Raw genomic sequence first — 15171 nt, forward strand, 5'->3', positions numbered from 1 at the left:
TGAGGACTTAACCACTTCCTATGCCCTAGAATTGAACCTAGCCTAATTCCACAAGTGTTGTAAGACCTTTAAACATCCAAGAACACACCACCCATGAGTTTACGGCCATAAAATCATGGGGATATGGTCATTGGGCTGAAATCTCCTCTAAGAGTTTACTCTTGAAGAGTAAACTCCCTAACTAGGCCATACCTTATTGCAACCCAATAGCCTCCTAGCACTTGACCAAAGTGTTTTTCCGCACATTAGGATGCTTATACGTGTTTAATTAGTGTTATAATCACTAATTATATTTAAACATATGTCTTCATATGTTATTAGGTCATTAAGTGTGTTCAAGTCTTTACTTGATACCGAGCACCCAACCGACACCTCCACCCGATCCACTTACAACAGGTGAGTTCATACCCATGAATTAACCTTTTAAATGATTTTAACTGCTTTTATAGGGGGGATACAATCTGAACTGTACAATTATTAGATAAATCACATGTGATTAATAACTGTATAGCAAAATAGATTTTGCATGTTAAACTGTTTATCTAGCTTAAGAATTCCAAATCATGTTTTCGAATCTTGTTAAAGTATGAATATCCCTTTTTAGATCATTAAAGGTGATCCAAAGCGTGTTTAATAAAGAGACATCCAGTCGTACTTTTTTATCAAAGGTTTTCTTCACTTAAACTATTTTATAGAAATCATTTTCAAAGCTGTTTATGAAAGGTTTTTTTTCAAAGGATTCCAAAGGTTTTCAAAACGTGTTTTACAAAATGACATCAAGTCGTAAATTTCTTATGTACAAAGGTTTTCTAAAGGTTTCATCGAAGTTTTCTTCTATGCTTTTATCTCGTTAGTTGCATATCTATATTTGTATAGTTATATAAATAATGTTTAAAGGACTTAGGAAGGCTAGTTCGCCCTATTTCCTTTTCCTCGTTGGGATGTGGTCTGGTGGGTATCGGTTATCCGTCCGAAGGTCGTTTAAACATTAATTATATATCATGTATACATGTATAGACATAAAGGTTTCCATCGACCAGTTCATTTCCCTTGGGTAGCAAGTGCATCCTTCCATTCATCATTCATAGACTTGAAACATTAGTAAATATTATAGGAATAGTTAGGAGATTCTATTTACTCTTTCTAGTACGGAGAATTCCAAAGGAGTCAGTTCATTCGTGAGTCTATATCATTATTCCAATACTTATAATAGAATTCGAAATACGAGATGCATCTTCAGGACACAGATTTCACCGTTGTCAAGTTGGTAACCAGAGTCTCCTGGAGGAAGAGCGGGCATTGTGTGTATAGATCTATACGGGACAGACACTCCCACACCCTAACTGCTAGCTACAGTCCCCGACCGACCAAGCCAAGGGGTGACAAATGTCACATTCATTCCAACGCTTGCAGGGCGTCAAGTATTCGATTGGCAATCAGTATGGTTACGGGTATCTCTATGTTTACCTTATAATTCATGGCCTTAAGGTAACAAGAATTAACACAGTATTTTTGAAACAACCCACTTAGGATTACCGCATGTTTTAGACTTTGCTAGCTGTATTGTTCATTCGATACTGCCTGGAGTCTGTATTTCCTTGTTTTAGACTTTGCTAGCTGTGTCGTTCATTCGATACTGTCTGGAGTCTATGCCTCCTTTTGTTAGACTGAGCCAGGCGTATCATTCATTCGATACTCTCCTGGAGTCTATGATTTCTTTTACTTTAGTCAGCAATATTACTGCTGAGGTATATGTTATTTTTCCCCTAGTATTTTTACTTGTGATATTCTCGTATTTTCTTTAAAGTCATTACCGTATTTTGGTAATGATGAGTATTTTGGGGAAAATTACTCCTTAAAACATAAATCTGTCGGGTCTTGGTCGAAGACTGCTTTTATTTAGAAAATATAGGATTTTCTGGAAAGAACACTAATACGATGTAGATCCTAGATTTACCGTCTTTCATAAAGTTATTTTTAACAAAATGTGTATTTATACAAATGACACTAAATACTTATGGACTCACCAACATTATAAAATGCTGATACTCGCTTTCAAAATAACTTGTATTCTCAGGTCATCGATAGACAGGTACATCCCGGGAGCTTTTGTGAAGTCAGCCTAGTACCGAGCTGCATCTATGCTATGTTCTTTAATTACCTTGATATTACTATGACATGTAACCTATGTAAAATTATTACTATTAATGCAATGGTTGTTGTACTTTGATTACTATACTGCATATGTTGTGATACTTAACATGACATCATCCACCCCAGAACGTTTCCGCCGTTCCGGTTTTGGGGTGTGACAAATTGGTATCAGAGCAATGTTTATAGTGAGCTCAGTATATCAATTCATAAAAGATATACAACCTATAAATACATTGGGATAAAATACTCTGACCAAGAATTATACTTTAAAATATAACCATATTTTACCAAAGTATAAGAACATCCAAAATCTAAACACTCGAACAAAAGTATCACAAGAAGAACAAATAAAAGTCTTTGGATGTTGACCATTACCGTCAAACCTGGGCAGTTATGTAATCGTAAGCTGGAATAAATGTAACCTGATCAACTACATTTATTCGAGATGCGACCAATGTGTGCTTGGGAGTGACGGTGGTGTTGCAACGAATCTAAAACTTACCAACTAGGAATGCTAGAGCCAAACATAAAGTTTAAAATACTATGGGAGTATTTTGGAATACTAAAAGACTCACATTAATACCAGAATCATATTCAGAAGTTAAGAATCAAACAAGAAATTAAAATACCAGAGGGGCATTTTAGGATCCATAGATAACCTTGTGTGAAAAACTAAAAAGATCCTTATTGATATACCTATGATTACATAGGGTATACTTCCAAGGTTATATATAATAAGGATCCTATAGACTAAGAATGTGTGATTTCGCTCTACTTCCTTTTCCTTGTTGGGATGTGGATATAGAGTAGTATCACATATTCGAAGGCCTATCAGATCTAAGTTATATATAATTTGTGTACCCTATGTAATTGTAGCAGGACTTGATATGGATCACCCAGTGAAATGTTAATAATCTATTAGGATTCTCTAGACATTTCCATTCTCGCATGAACCCTGTAGAAAACCTTATCCACTTCAGTGTTCGACAGAAGAGTTGAGTCAGACCCAGAAGAGGTTCATTAAGAAGATTTCCAGTTCGGAAATAAATGAACTAGGACGAGACTATTGAAACCACCAGGTGCCTATACCTTTTAGGGACATTGGTGGGAAATTCGCCTGAACTTCCGAGATTTCTAGTCATCCATCATGAAGCGATGACACCCATAATTAGGATCAGAAGTAAGGCAGAGTAGAGATTCAGTATGTCTACAAGAGAGGAGAACCCTAGGTAAATACCCGAAGAAAAACCAACACCGGTCCCAGTCAAGGATAAGAGGTAGACAGAGGGAGCCAATACATGGAACCCGAGAAGTGTCTTTTCCTCGTATTCGCCCCGCTAATACACCCATAAAAAATACAATTTAGTGAGTTAGTGATTACACTACTCACACTATGTGTTAGGTAAATCTCCTTTTCCCTTCGCAAGTAATACAATTAGATCGGATTTCAAAACCTCGATTGAGGGTGTTTAGCCATAAGTTTTCATGAGCCCTTTCCTTCCGTGATCCTCGTTCCGAACCTCCCTCAAATCTTTCCAAGCCAGAGAGTGAACCTTTCCAGCATAAAGATAACTTAGTAGGAACGACTCCCATCTTATGGCTTTCCGATACTCTTACTCCTACCTTGAATACCCGGACTACATCATAGGGATGTAGGTCGACACTCAGATAACCAATATTCGAGGCGCGGGAAAAATTTATGCCTATTATATTAAGGATAGATACGTCTAGAGTTAACCATCGTCTCTCAACAGCTTGTGTTCCTTTTCGTGTAGGAAAACCATGCCTCCGAAGAAACGTAACCAATCCGTTGGCAAGAAACCGACTCTCCTATTCGATGAAGCTACGTTCCAAGCTGCAGTCTCAGCAGCCGTAGCAGTGGTCATGGCTCAACTGAATGCTAATAACGCCAATGTTAGCAAGAGCCCTATCGAGATTCCCGATCCTAGTAATGGACGACAGCAACCAACTCCTGCATACCCAGCCACCCAAGAACCCCAACCAAAGCCACTGAAGAGAAAGTTCAAGAACGAGGAGGGAAGTACCTCGGCTCAAGGACCTTCCAAAGGGCAACGAACTGAGGCAGTCAATACCCCTGTCAACCCTTCCATCCCGACACCTGGAAGGCCATACCTAGGAAACCTGCCTCGTTGTAGCAAATGCAGCTACCATCATCATGGTATCTGCCGAAAACTCTTTTGTGTTAGGTGCAACATGAAAGGGCATACCTCTCGTACCTGCAGAGCCTCGGTGGAGTTCATTACATCAACCACCAATGTGGGGGCCAGTCCAGTATGCCACCTATGTGGTGAAATTGGACACTTCAAGAGGGACTACCCAACTGAAAGAAACGACAAAGGCGCAGGAGGAGTCTAACTCTAATGCCTAGGAAGAAGCATCAAGGAACCCGGTAAAATTTTGGTACGTCTCTTAATCTCAAATAACTAACCGAAAACATTAAAAAGGCTAATTCTAAATGTAATTACTCTCTCGATAAGGCGAAAGTCGCAGCACTGTTGTAAGAATTCAAAATTTCATCAGGTAAAGCTATAATGGCTCGGTATGTACGTTAATGCCATGTATAATTAAGATGGATAGATCTCGAGTGAGTGAAGCTGTCTCATTTCTTGTTCCTCATTTAGTTGTGGATTTAGGGCGAAGTCGCTCAGTCAACAGTCCTTCCCACCTAAATTATACATGACTAGTGTATGCTAAGCGATTATAGAAAGACCTCGTGAGAATCCATTCATGAAAAGCACATTATTCCGAAACCTCAGGACCCTCTATAGTTCCGCGTCGCCTCTATCAGTCCAAGTATCCGCGACAGTGATACGTGACGAAACCCGAGACGCCAAGAACTTGTGTGCCCGTTCAGCACATGGCCCTATCGACCCTCATTCTATGTCATGTCGATGTATGCCAACTTCGACGCCTCTATCAATCATGGTTCGACTTAGTGCAACCATGTGTAAATTCCTAGTGCTGTGTAAAAAGAACTTTCTGTCACACCCCCGAACCAGACGGCGGAAACGTCCGGGGGCTGTCGTGACTCAATTGAATACCATAACATTGAATATATATGAAACAAAACAACATTCGTCACCATTCATCAACATAATACAACCAGTAGTGTTTACATGTCATACATTGTTTTAACATTACATTTCCAAAAATTAATATTGTTTGGTTCATTCAAAAATAAACTGCAACCGTCACTGAGCATGATTTCCCTTGATTCACTGATTTCCTGAGAATACAAGTATTTTGAAAAACGTCAACATATGAAATGTTGGTGAGTTCATAAGTAGTGTTTGAAATCGAATGTTTATATTGTTTGAAAAACCACCAGAAAATCCGATATTTTCTGAAAAGAAAAGCTTTCAAAAACGTTTGTGAAGATCTATAGGTATGCTTGTTTGTTTCTATACTTGCAAAAATTGTTCATTTAAGATGTATGCGTTTAAAATCTGTATGTGATAAAAACCCTAGGGAAACCCGATGTTCCCCTAGTTCTTTTGAAATCCATTGAGTTGCGTTGAAACCATTACAAAAATAGTAGTATCGGTCCCAAGCGACGTTGGAAGGTTCTCGAGCATTGATTATTTACTACAAACCCGCATTACACAAATGCCCGGTTTATAGATATACCAACGATTCCCGAAGGCGTCGTCAGTACTAATCACGTTATCCAATCGCCCGGACTATGAGTGGTCCCACATCCGAAGAGAATGAGGTCACGAAGACCCCGGTAACTCTATTAACCGGCTGGGAAAAATGTGTGCGAGGGGTCCCCGACCCGCCTCGTAAAATGTGTAGACTCTTCTAGCAATACCATGGCCCTTGGGGTCCAATGATACAAGCCATTGAAAGTCACCCTACGTTGTGCCAAGTTGGTAAAACTCAACACTTCGTAGAAAAAAAATGTCTTCGGGCCTTAAGATCAGGTCATTGGGCTAGCTAGGCCCAACAAACAAGATTTTACACTTTTGGGGCCCGAAGATGGTGCGTAGACGTCTGTGCACACTCGCATGTATGTGTATTACCAATCGTTATTTGTATGTATCAAAGAGTTAGTAGTTGTAGATTTCCATTGGCTCGAGACCGAGCCAATTCGTTTAGCAACGACTTTTGGTATTGTAATGAGTTGTATTTCGTTGATAGTTGAGGTATCGTTATTTGATCAAATTGTACATAGTGTATCAGCCTTGAAATATTTTTGTTTTCAGCCCCTCATTATTTGTAAAATTTACATTTTCAACCCTTTTATTTAAGTATTTCCCGGTTTGGTCCTTAAACTATTTTTCTTGACATTTTAACACCAAAAATTATTGAAATTAATATTTTCCAGCATATTTTTCAAAGAAAACAGTTTAAGTCCCTGAAAATGCAGTTTTTCTCGGTTTTAGCCCATCTTTTCGCAATTTTGACAATTTTGGCCCAAAATGGAAAATTTTTGCAACTTTGGTCCTTTTTAAATTTAAAAAGCATTTTAAACCTTTGAAAAGGATTTGGAACACTTATAGTCCACTGTTTTACAGAAAGTTACAGTTTTGGCCCTTCAAAACAGAAAAATTCGCATAATGGGCCTTATTGGGCCGAAATTTGCATTTTTAGCCCAATAGGCTTGAAATTTATGTTTTTAATCCTCAAAATGAATAAAATTCCAGAAATAGCTTTATTGAAACTGTTTTGACACATTTCAACTATCAGAATCTGTAAAATGTCATTTTGGGCCCTTAATTTTGTATTTTTCACATTTTTGGCCCAAGATGTGTGTTTTTAGCTTAAAGAAAATTGTTGCTAACCACTTGGCTATTTATCTAGTATCACTTATTATGTAGTAACATATTTGAAGCTAATATCATAAAACATGAGTTATATCTCGGTTTTGAGGGGTTTAATGGCTAGATCCAACCTTAAAACACATATAAGCATACATATAAGCATGGAAATCATACAAGGCATACAAATACATATAGATCTACACTTTCACTTGTATTCCCCCCCACAAAAACTCTTAAAAACAGAAAATAGGGGTATGAATCTCACCTTGGGGTGTTGGTTCGGTTTTTGCAATGAAAATGGAAGGAAAAATGAAGTGTTTTTGGCCTTGGCTCCCTTTGGTGAAGATCTTGAGTTTGAGATGGTTTGAGGATGCTAGATCACGATTTTTGTATAGATTAGGGGAGGATTTTGATAACAAAAGAATTTAAACCATAGATCTATGCATAATCTTACCTTAGGAGATGATTTACTTGCAAAAATCCCTTTGGAAAGCCTCTAAATTTCGAGATCTTTGGAGAGGGGAAGGAGAGAGCTTCTTGAGAGAATTTTTGAGAGAATTTTGTGAGATGTGTGTGTGTGTTGGTTATCCTCGGCCGAAACAAGAAGGGAGAGGGAGAGAGAGAGAAGGAAGAAAAGACTTTGAGGTGATGCTTGCATGGATGAATGTGATTTTTGCATGGAGAACCCATGGGTAAAAATGAGGTGGCACTTAAAAGTCAACCTCTCCTTGTGTTTGGGCCTTGGGCCGAGAATATGAAGGGAAGGAGGAAAAATTTGGGCTTTTGCCCCTAAGCCCAACATTAGAGGTAGTTTAGGGTATTTATTGGACTTATAAAATAAAATTGTGATTTTTGTGCTTTATTAAGCTAGGTTAGGTTTAATTATGGATCAAAACTTGTGTTTTATTTCCTTCTAGGTTCTACCTAGCCCAAAATATTGAAATAAACGAATGTGGGTCCAATTAGAGCCCAATTAGGGTCCTAAACCCATGATAGTCCAATTGGAAGCTTATTGGTCCATTTGGATCCAATAAGGAAGTTCTAGCCTAAATTAGACTTAATAAGAACTTCTAGGGTCTCCAATTGTTTGATGACTATCTATAGTACTTGTATCTTGTATTTGGTTAAAGTTTTTGATTCACATTAACTTGAATGTGTAGATTACATAGCTTAAAATTTACAGTTGTGACATCATCCCCCCGTTAGAGGGAATTTCGTCCCGAAATTCTGTTTGAAAGCTAGATTTGAGAAAACTAGAATAGGTGAGGGTACTTCTGCTTCATTTGATCTTCGCGTTCCCACGTGAACTCTGGCCCACGCTTTGCGTTCCACCGTACCTTCACGATCGGGATGCGACTCTGCTTAGTACGCTTCACCTCCCTGTCCATAATCTCGATTGGTTCTTCGACGAACAGGAGGTTCTCATTGATTTCGATTTCGTCAAGAGGAATGATAAGGGTTTCATCTGATAGGCACTTTTTCAGGTTAGAGACGTGAAACACGGGGTGCACACCGTTTAGCTCCGCGGGTAGTTGTAGTCTGTAGGCTACCGGACCTATTCGGGCGACGATTTCGAAAGGTCCAATGTACCGTGGGTTTAGCTTTCCTCGTTTTCCGAAACGTATAACCCCTTTCCAGGGTGAGACCTTCAACAATACTCGATCACCGACCTGGAACTCTAAGGGCTTTCGCCGTTTATCAGCGTAGCTCTTCTGCCGGTCGCGCGATGCCTGTAATCGAGCTCTGATCTGGGCAATCTTTTCTGTGGTCTCGCGAATGATTTCCGGTCCTGTCATTGCCCTATCCGACGTATGTGTTCCTGCTAGCTGGGTGTCACCTACTTCAGCCCAACATAACGGTGATCTACATTTACGCCCGTACAGTGCTTCGAAAGGGGCCACCTTAATGCTCGAATGATAACTGTTGTTATATGAAAACTCGATCAACGGTAGGTGGGTATCCCAAGACTTTCCGAAGTCTATCACACATGCACGAAGCATATCTTCAAGCGTCTGAATGGTTCGTTCGCTTTGACCGTCCGTTTGTGGGTGATACGCGGTGCTCATGTCCAGATGAGTTCCCATTGCCTTGTGGAGCGACTGCCAAAAGCGTGACGTGAATCTACTGTCCCTATCTGAGATGATAGATTTTGGCACTCCATGAAGTCTTACAATCTCTCGTAGGTACAAACGCGTCAGCCTCTCCATCTTGTAGGACTCTTTGATGGGCAGGAAATGGGCAGATTTCGTCAGTCGGTCGATTATTACCCATATGGTGTCCAATCCGTCCGACGTCTTGGGCAGCTTGGTCACGAAATCCATAGAAATCCCCTCCCATTTCCACTCAGGGATTGCCGGTTGCTGTAACAATCCGGAAGGTTTCTGGTATTCCACTTTTACTTTGGCACACGTAAGGCACTTACTAACATAAGTTGCGATTTCCGCCTTCATGTTAGGCCACCAATAGTGCTGCTTAATGTCCAAATACATCTTGTCCGAACCAGGATGAATGGAGTATCGTGTCTTGTGGGCTTCCTTCATAACGATCTCCCTGAATCCTCCGATTTTTGGAACCCAAATACGGTTCATGAAGTAGTATACCCCATTCTCTTTGACTTCCAGGTTCTTCTCCATTCCGCGTAATGCCTCGCTAATTCTATTTTCCGTTTTCATAGCCTCTGCCTGGGCTGATGCAATTTGAGTGGTCAGATGAGACTGAATCGTTATCGAGTGCGTTTTCGTACGGCGATTTGTGTATTCCTTCCGACTTAATGCGTCAGCTACCACGTTGGCCTTGCCTGGATGGTACTTGATCTCGCATTCGTAGTCGTTTAACAATTCCACCCATCTTCGTTGTCTCATGTTCAGCTCCTTCTGATTCAAAATGTGCTGGAGGCTCTTGTGGTCCGTAAAGATGGTGCACTTTGTACCGTACAGGTAGTGCCTCCAAATTTTTAGGGCGAAGACCACAGCTCCCAGTTCTAGGTCATGGGTTGTGTAATTTACTTCGTGCGCCTTTAGTTGACGGGACGCATATGCTATTACTCTTCCTCGTTGCATGAGAACGCAACCTAAGCCCTGATTTGACGCGTCACAGTAAACTACAAAATCTTCCGTTCCTTCAGGTAGAGATAGTACAGGAGCGCTGCAAAGAGCTTGCTTCAAGGTTCGAAACGCAACCTCTTGTTGGTCTGTCCACTTGAATGGCACACTCTTTTGCGTGAGCAAGGTAAGTGGCTTGGCGATTTTTGAGAAGTTTTGGATGAATCTTCTATAGTAGCCTGCTAGGCCTAAGAACTGACGAATTTCTGTGGGAGTAGTCGGAGTTGCCCATCCTTCCACAGCTTTGACCTTAGAGGGATCCACATGAATTCCTTCTTGGCTAACTACGTGACCTAAGAAATTCACACTCCGAAGCCAGAACTCGCACTTGGAGAGTTTGGCGTAAAGCTTTTCCGATCGCAGCGTTTCTAGGACTTGTCGGAGATGTTGGCCATGCTCCTCTTTGCTTCGAGAATAGACGAGGATGTCATCGATAAACACAATGACGAAGTTGTCCAAGAACGGTCGACAGATTCGGTTCATTAGGTCCATAAATGCGGCAGGTGCATTTGTTAGACCGAAGGGCATTACGACGAATTCGTAATGTCCATAGCGGGTTCGGAAAGCGGTTTTTGGAATATCTTCTTCTCGGACTTTGAGTTGGTGGTATCCGGACCGTAGATCTATTTTAGAAAAGTAGCTAGCTCCTTGGAGCTGGTCAAATAGATCATCGATTCGCGGGAGTGGGTAGTGGTTTTTAACAGTGAGTTTATTCAACTCTCTGTAATCGATGCACATTCTGAAGGATCCGTCCTTCTTTTTGACAAAGAGCACCGGAGCTCCCCATGGCGAGTAGCTAGGTCGGATAAATCCCTTGTCCAGAAGCTCGCTGAGTTGGCTGGACAATTCCTGCATTTCAGCAGGAGCCAGTCGATATGGTGATTTAGCGAGGGGAGTTGCTCCTGGAACGAGGTCGATTCGGAATTCAACCTGTCTCTCTGGGGGTACTCCTGGAAGATCTTCGGGAAACACGTCCGGAAATTCACACGCTACCGGAATGTCTTGGATGTTCGTTTCTTCTTTGGTCTTGTCCACTATGTGGGCCAAGAACGCTAAGTTGTTCTTTCGCAGATGTTTTTGTGCTTTGATGCACGAGATGAGGCGGAGATTCGTACTGGGTTTGTCTCCGTAAATTACTAGGGTTTCGTGATTTGGGAGACGAAGGCGAACGGCCTTCTCGTGGCACATAATCTCAGCATGGTGGGGGCTTAACCAATCCATGCCGATAATCACATCGAAACTTCTAATTGACACTGGCATCAGATCTATTCGTAAGACGTGTTGGTTAAGGGTTAGGGTACATCCGATGTAGATCTCCCTCGTGGATTCGGTTTTCCCATTGGCCATTTCCACCGTATAGGTTTCATTTAGCTTCTGGGGTTGTTGTTTTAATAAATGTTTAAACTTCTCGCTTACGAAACTTCGCTCCGCTCCGGTATCAAATAAGATGCATGCATAAGTGTGGTTTAGGAGAAACGTACCGGTCACAACTGCGGGATCTTGGACTGCATCACTCTGACCCATGGTCAGCATTCTTCCTGTTCCTCTGTTTCCGAAGTTGTTGTTGTTGTTAGGGCAGTCTCGACGGAAATGTCCCGTCCTTCCACACCCGAAACAGGTGTGGCTAGGCCCTGCGTTGTTGTCGCCGGCATTGGTGTTGTTGGTGTTGCGGTGGTTGTTGTTGTTGTTCTGGTTGTTTCCCTGACTCTGGTTCTGAGAAGGGTAAGTCCTGCAGAACTTTGCAGTGTGTCCCCTTCGATTGCAACTGGTGCAATGGAACTCCCTACATTCTCCTTGGTGATGGAAACCGCATTTGTTGCATTTGGGATGAGTGCCGGAATAGGGTCTTGAAGTATTTGAAGTAGCTGAGGCTGGAGCATGTGAGGTGACTGGAACCGGCGCAGTGACAGCGTGAACTGCCACCGTTTGCTGCTTTTTAGAGGTCTCGGGACCTTGACGCCCCTTCCTCTTGTTGTTCCATCCCTTCTTACCATCGCTCTCCTTCTTCTTCTCAGTCTCTACCGGTTTCTCGCCCTTTTTGTGGTTATGATCATAGAGCCTCTTTGCCAATCTCTTCGCGCTGTCAAACGTTTCAGGGTTAGCAGCTATCACGTTCCCCTGAATGGGGGATGTCAGTCCCCAAATGAATCGTTCAATCTTCTTCCCCTCTGATGTGATCATACCCGGGCACAACAGAGATAGTTCGCTGAATCTCGATATGTAAGCATCGATGTTCCCATTCTGCACCGTGAGATTCCATAGTTCCTGCTCCATCTTCTGTATTTCGCCTCGGGGGCAGTACTCAGCCGTCAACATCTCTTTCATCTCTGTCCAGGGAATAGAGTTGGCGACAGGAAGTGTCATAGCTTCCACATGACCATTCCACCAAGTGAGCGCTTGGTCCACAAAAGTGCAGGCCGCGAACTTCACTTTCATCTGCTCGGGGCACTCGCATATCTCGAATACCGACTCTACTTTCTCGATCCATCGCTTTAGGGCGATCACTCCTCCGGTACCGTTGAAAGTTCGGGGTTTAGCGTTCGCAAAATCCTTGTAGGTGCACGTTTTAGTGAGTCCTTGGTTCGTCCCGTTGTTCGAACTTCCGGATCCTTGCCCGTTACCTCCTCCGTTGTTCCCTCGGTGAAGTTGTGCCATAGCTGCCGTGACCGCAGCAGACACGGCTGCCTGAAAAGCAGTGGAGTCAACTTCCGGCGGGGTTGGTTCGGGATTTCCGCGAGTAGCTGGGCGAGGCATCTTTCTGTCATGAAACGGAAAGATGTTGAGTGTACGTGGTTTCGGTGAGGTTATGATCCTACTAACTAGGCGTATGGTGCGAACCTAAGCATTACTATCATCAAGCATGCAATCATAATGTCTCAACACATAGCAACTGAGAATAATTTAGCAAAACACACAAAAGTTCATTAATATTATCCGTGTTTAGTACAAGAAAATTTGCTCGCAGGAGCATACATAAGTAACACTAATCCGACAGCATAACGGCTCCATGAGTAGTGTAGTCACTTAAACATAGAGCCGGAGTACATAACATAGTTACTAATATCCTACTACGATAGGTCTATCCCTAACCGCGATGAGCTGCGTCAGGAGGTGGTGCCGAAGATGTGGATGCTCCCTGAAGACGAGCCACTAGGCGTTCTGCATCCTGAAGTCGAGATTCCCACCTTACCTGCCTCATGTGAAACTCCCGGAGGACGTCACGTGTCTCCTGCTCCGCACGCTCGACTCTAGTCCACAACCGGCGTACTTGATCAGCAGTGTCCTGAGCAAGGTCGCCGGTGTCCCGTAACCGTCTCACCATGACTGGTAGGGCTCGGTCGGCCGGTCCTCCGTCCCTCAAGTCAAAGAACTCGCGTGACATGCCAAACGGGGGTCGTTGTCCCTGATGTCTGCTCCATCTCCAAAGATCCATGCCCCAAGGAGGGGTAGGTCCAGTGGGTCCCACACGATAAGCGGGTACCCTGATCGGGTAAGGGGGGTCGATGACCTCGGACTCTGCATCCGAATCACCCCCTTCGCTGTCATCGAGCTCCTCTTCGAAAGGTTCTTCGTCTTCTTCGGGTTCGGCAGGCTCGCCCTCGACTTCCGCTTCCGGTTCCCCATCTGATTCCTCTTCGGGGTCCTCCTCAGGTTCTTCTTCAGGCTCTTCCTCAGGCTCCTCCTCTAGCCACCCGTTGTTTCCCTGATTAGGGAAGTAGGGGTCTCCAGGGTGATGAAAACCAGCCATGCTGTCTGCGCGAGTACGTAATTATGCTACATTATTCCTAGGGTACTATGACTATTACACAGACCAAGCAATTATTCTCTTTTTGGGTGATATAGGGTAAAATTTTTAGGTTCCCTGGCTATTCCGATCTCATCAAGACATGTGTTAGTTTTACCTTGGAGAGAATGTAGTTGATCAGGCTACATTCACTCCTTGGTATCACTAAGAACAGTCCCGAATTAACCGAGATACCAGTATTATGGTGTTTGATTCAGCGTTAGGTCCTTACTCCTAATGCAAGCAAGTGTATTTTATTCATTTGTTTTGTTCAGAGTTATGTTAGTCCTTCTTATTGGTTTATAGTTGCATATCAATGTATGGCTCGACATGCTAGTTCACTATAAACAAAGCTCTGATACCAACCTGTCACACCCCCGAACCAGACGGCGGAAACGTCCGGGGGCTGTCGTGACTCAATTGAATACCATAACATTGAATATATATGAAACAAAACAACATTCGTCACCATTCATCAACATAATACAACCAGTAGTGTTTACATGTCATACATTGTTTTAACATTACATTTCCAAAAATTAATATTGTTTGGTTCATTCAAAAATAAACTGCAACCGTCACTGAGCATGATTTCCCTTGATTCACTGATTTCCTGAGAATACAAGTATTTTGAAAAACGTCAACATATGAAATGTTGGTGAGTTCATAAGTAGTGTTTGAAATCGAATGTTTATATTGTTTGAAAAACCACCAGAAAATCCGATATTTTCTGAAAAGAAAAGCTTTCAAAAACGTTTGTGAAGATCTATAGGTATGCTTGTTTGTTTCTATACTTGCAAAAATTGTTCATTTAAGATGTATGCGTTTAAAATCTGTATGTGATAAAAACCCTAGGGAAACCCGATGTTCCCCTAGTTCTTTTGAAATCCATTGAGTTGCGTTGAAACCATTACAAAAATAGTAGTATCGGTCCCAAGCGACGTTGGAAGGTTCTCGAGCATTGATTATTTACTACAAACCCGCATTACACAAATGCCCGGTTTATAGATATACCAACGATTCCCGAAGGCGTCGTCAGTACTAATCACGTTATCCAATCGCCCGGACTATGAGTGGTCCCACATCCGAAGAGAATGAGGTCACGAAGACCCCGGTAACTCTATTAACCGGCTGGGAAAAATGTGTGCGAGGGGTCCCCGACCCGCCTCGTAAAATGTGTAGACTCTTCTAGCAATACCATGGCCCTTGGGGTCCAATGATACAAGCCATTGAAAGTCACCCTACGTTGTGCCAAGTTGGTAAAACTCAACACTTCGTAGAAAAAAAATGTCTTCGGGCCTTAAGATCAGGTCATTGGGCTAGCTAGGCCCAACAAACAAGATTTTAC

This window comes from Lactuca sativa, chromosome 6 (genome assembly GCF_002870075.4).
Source record: "Lactuca sativa cultivar Salinas chromosome 6, Lsat_Salinas_v11, whole genome shotgun sequence".
Lineage (NCBI taxonomy): Eukaryota > Viridiplantae > Streptophyta > Magnoliopsida > Asterales > Asteraceae > Lactuca > Lactuca sativa.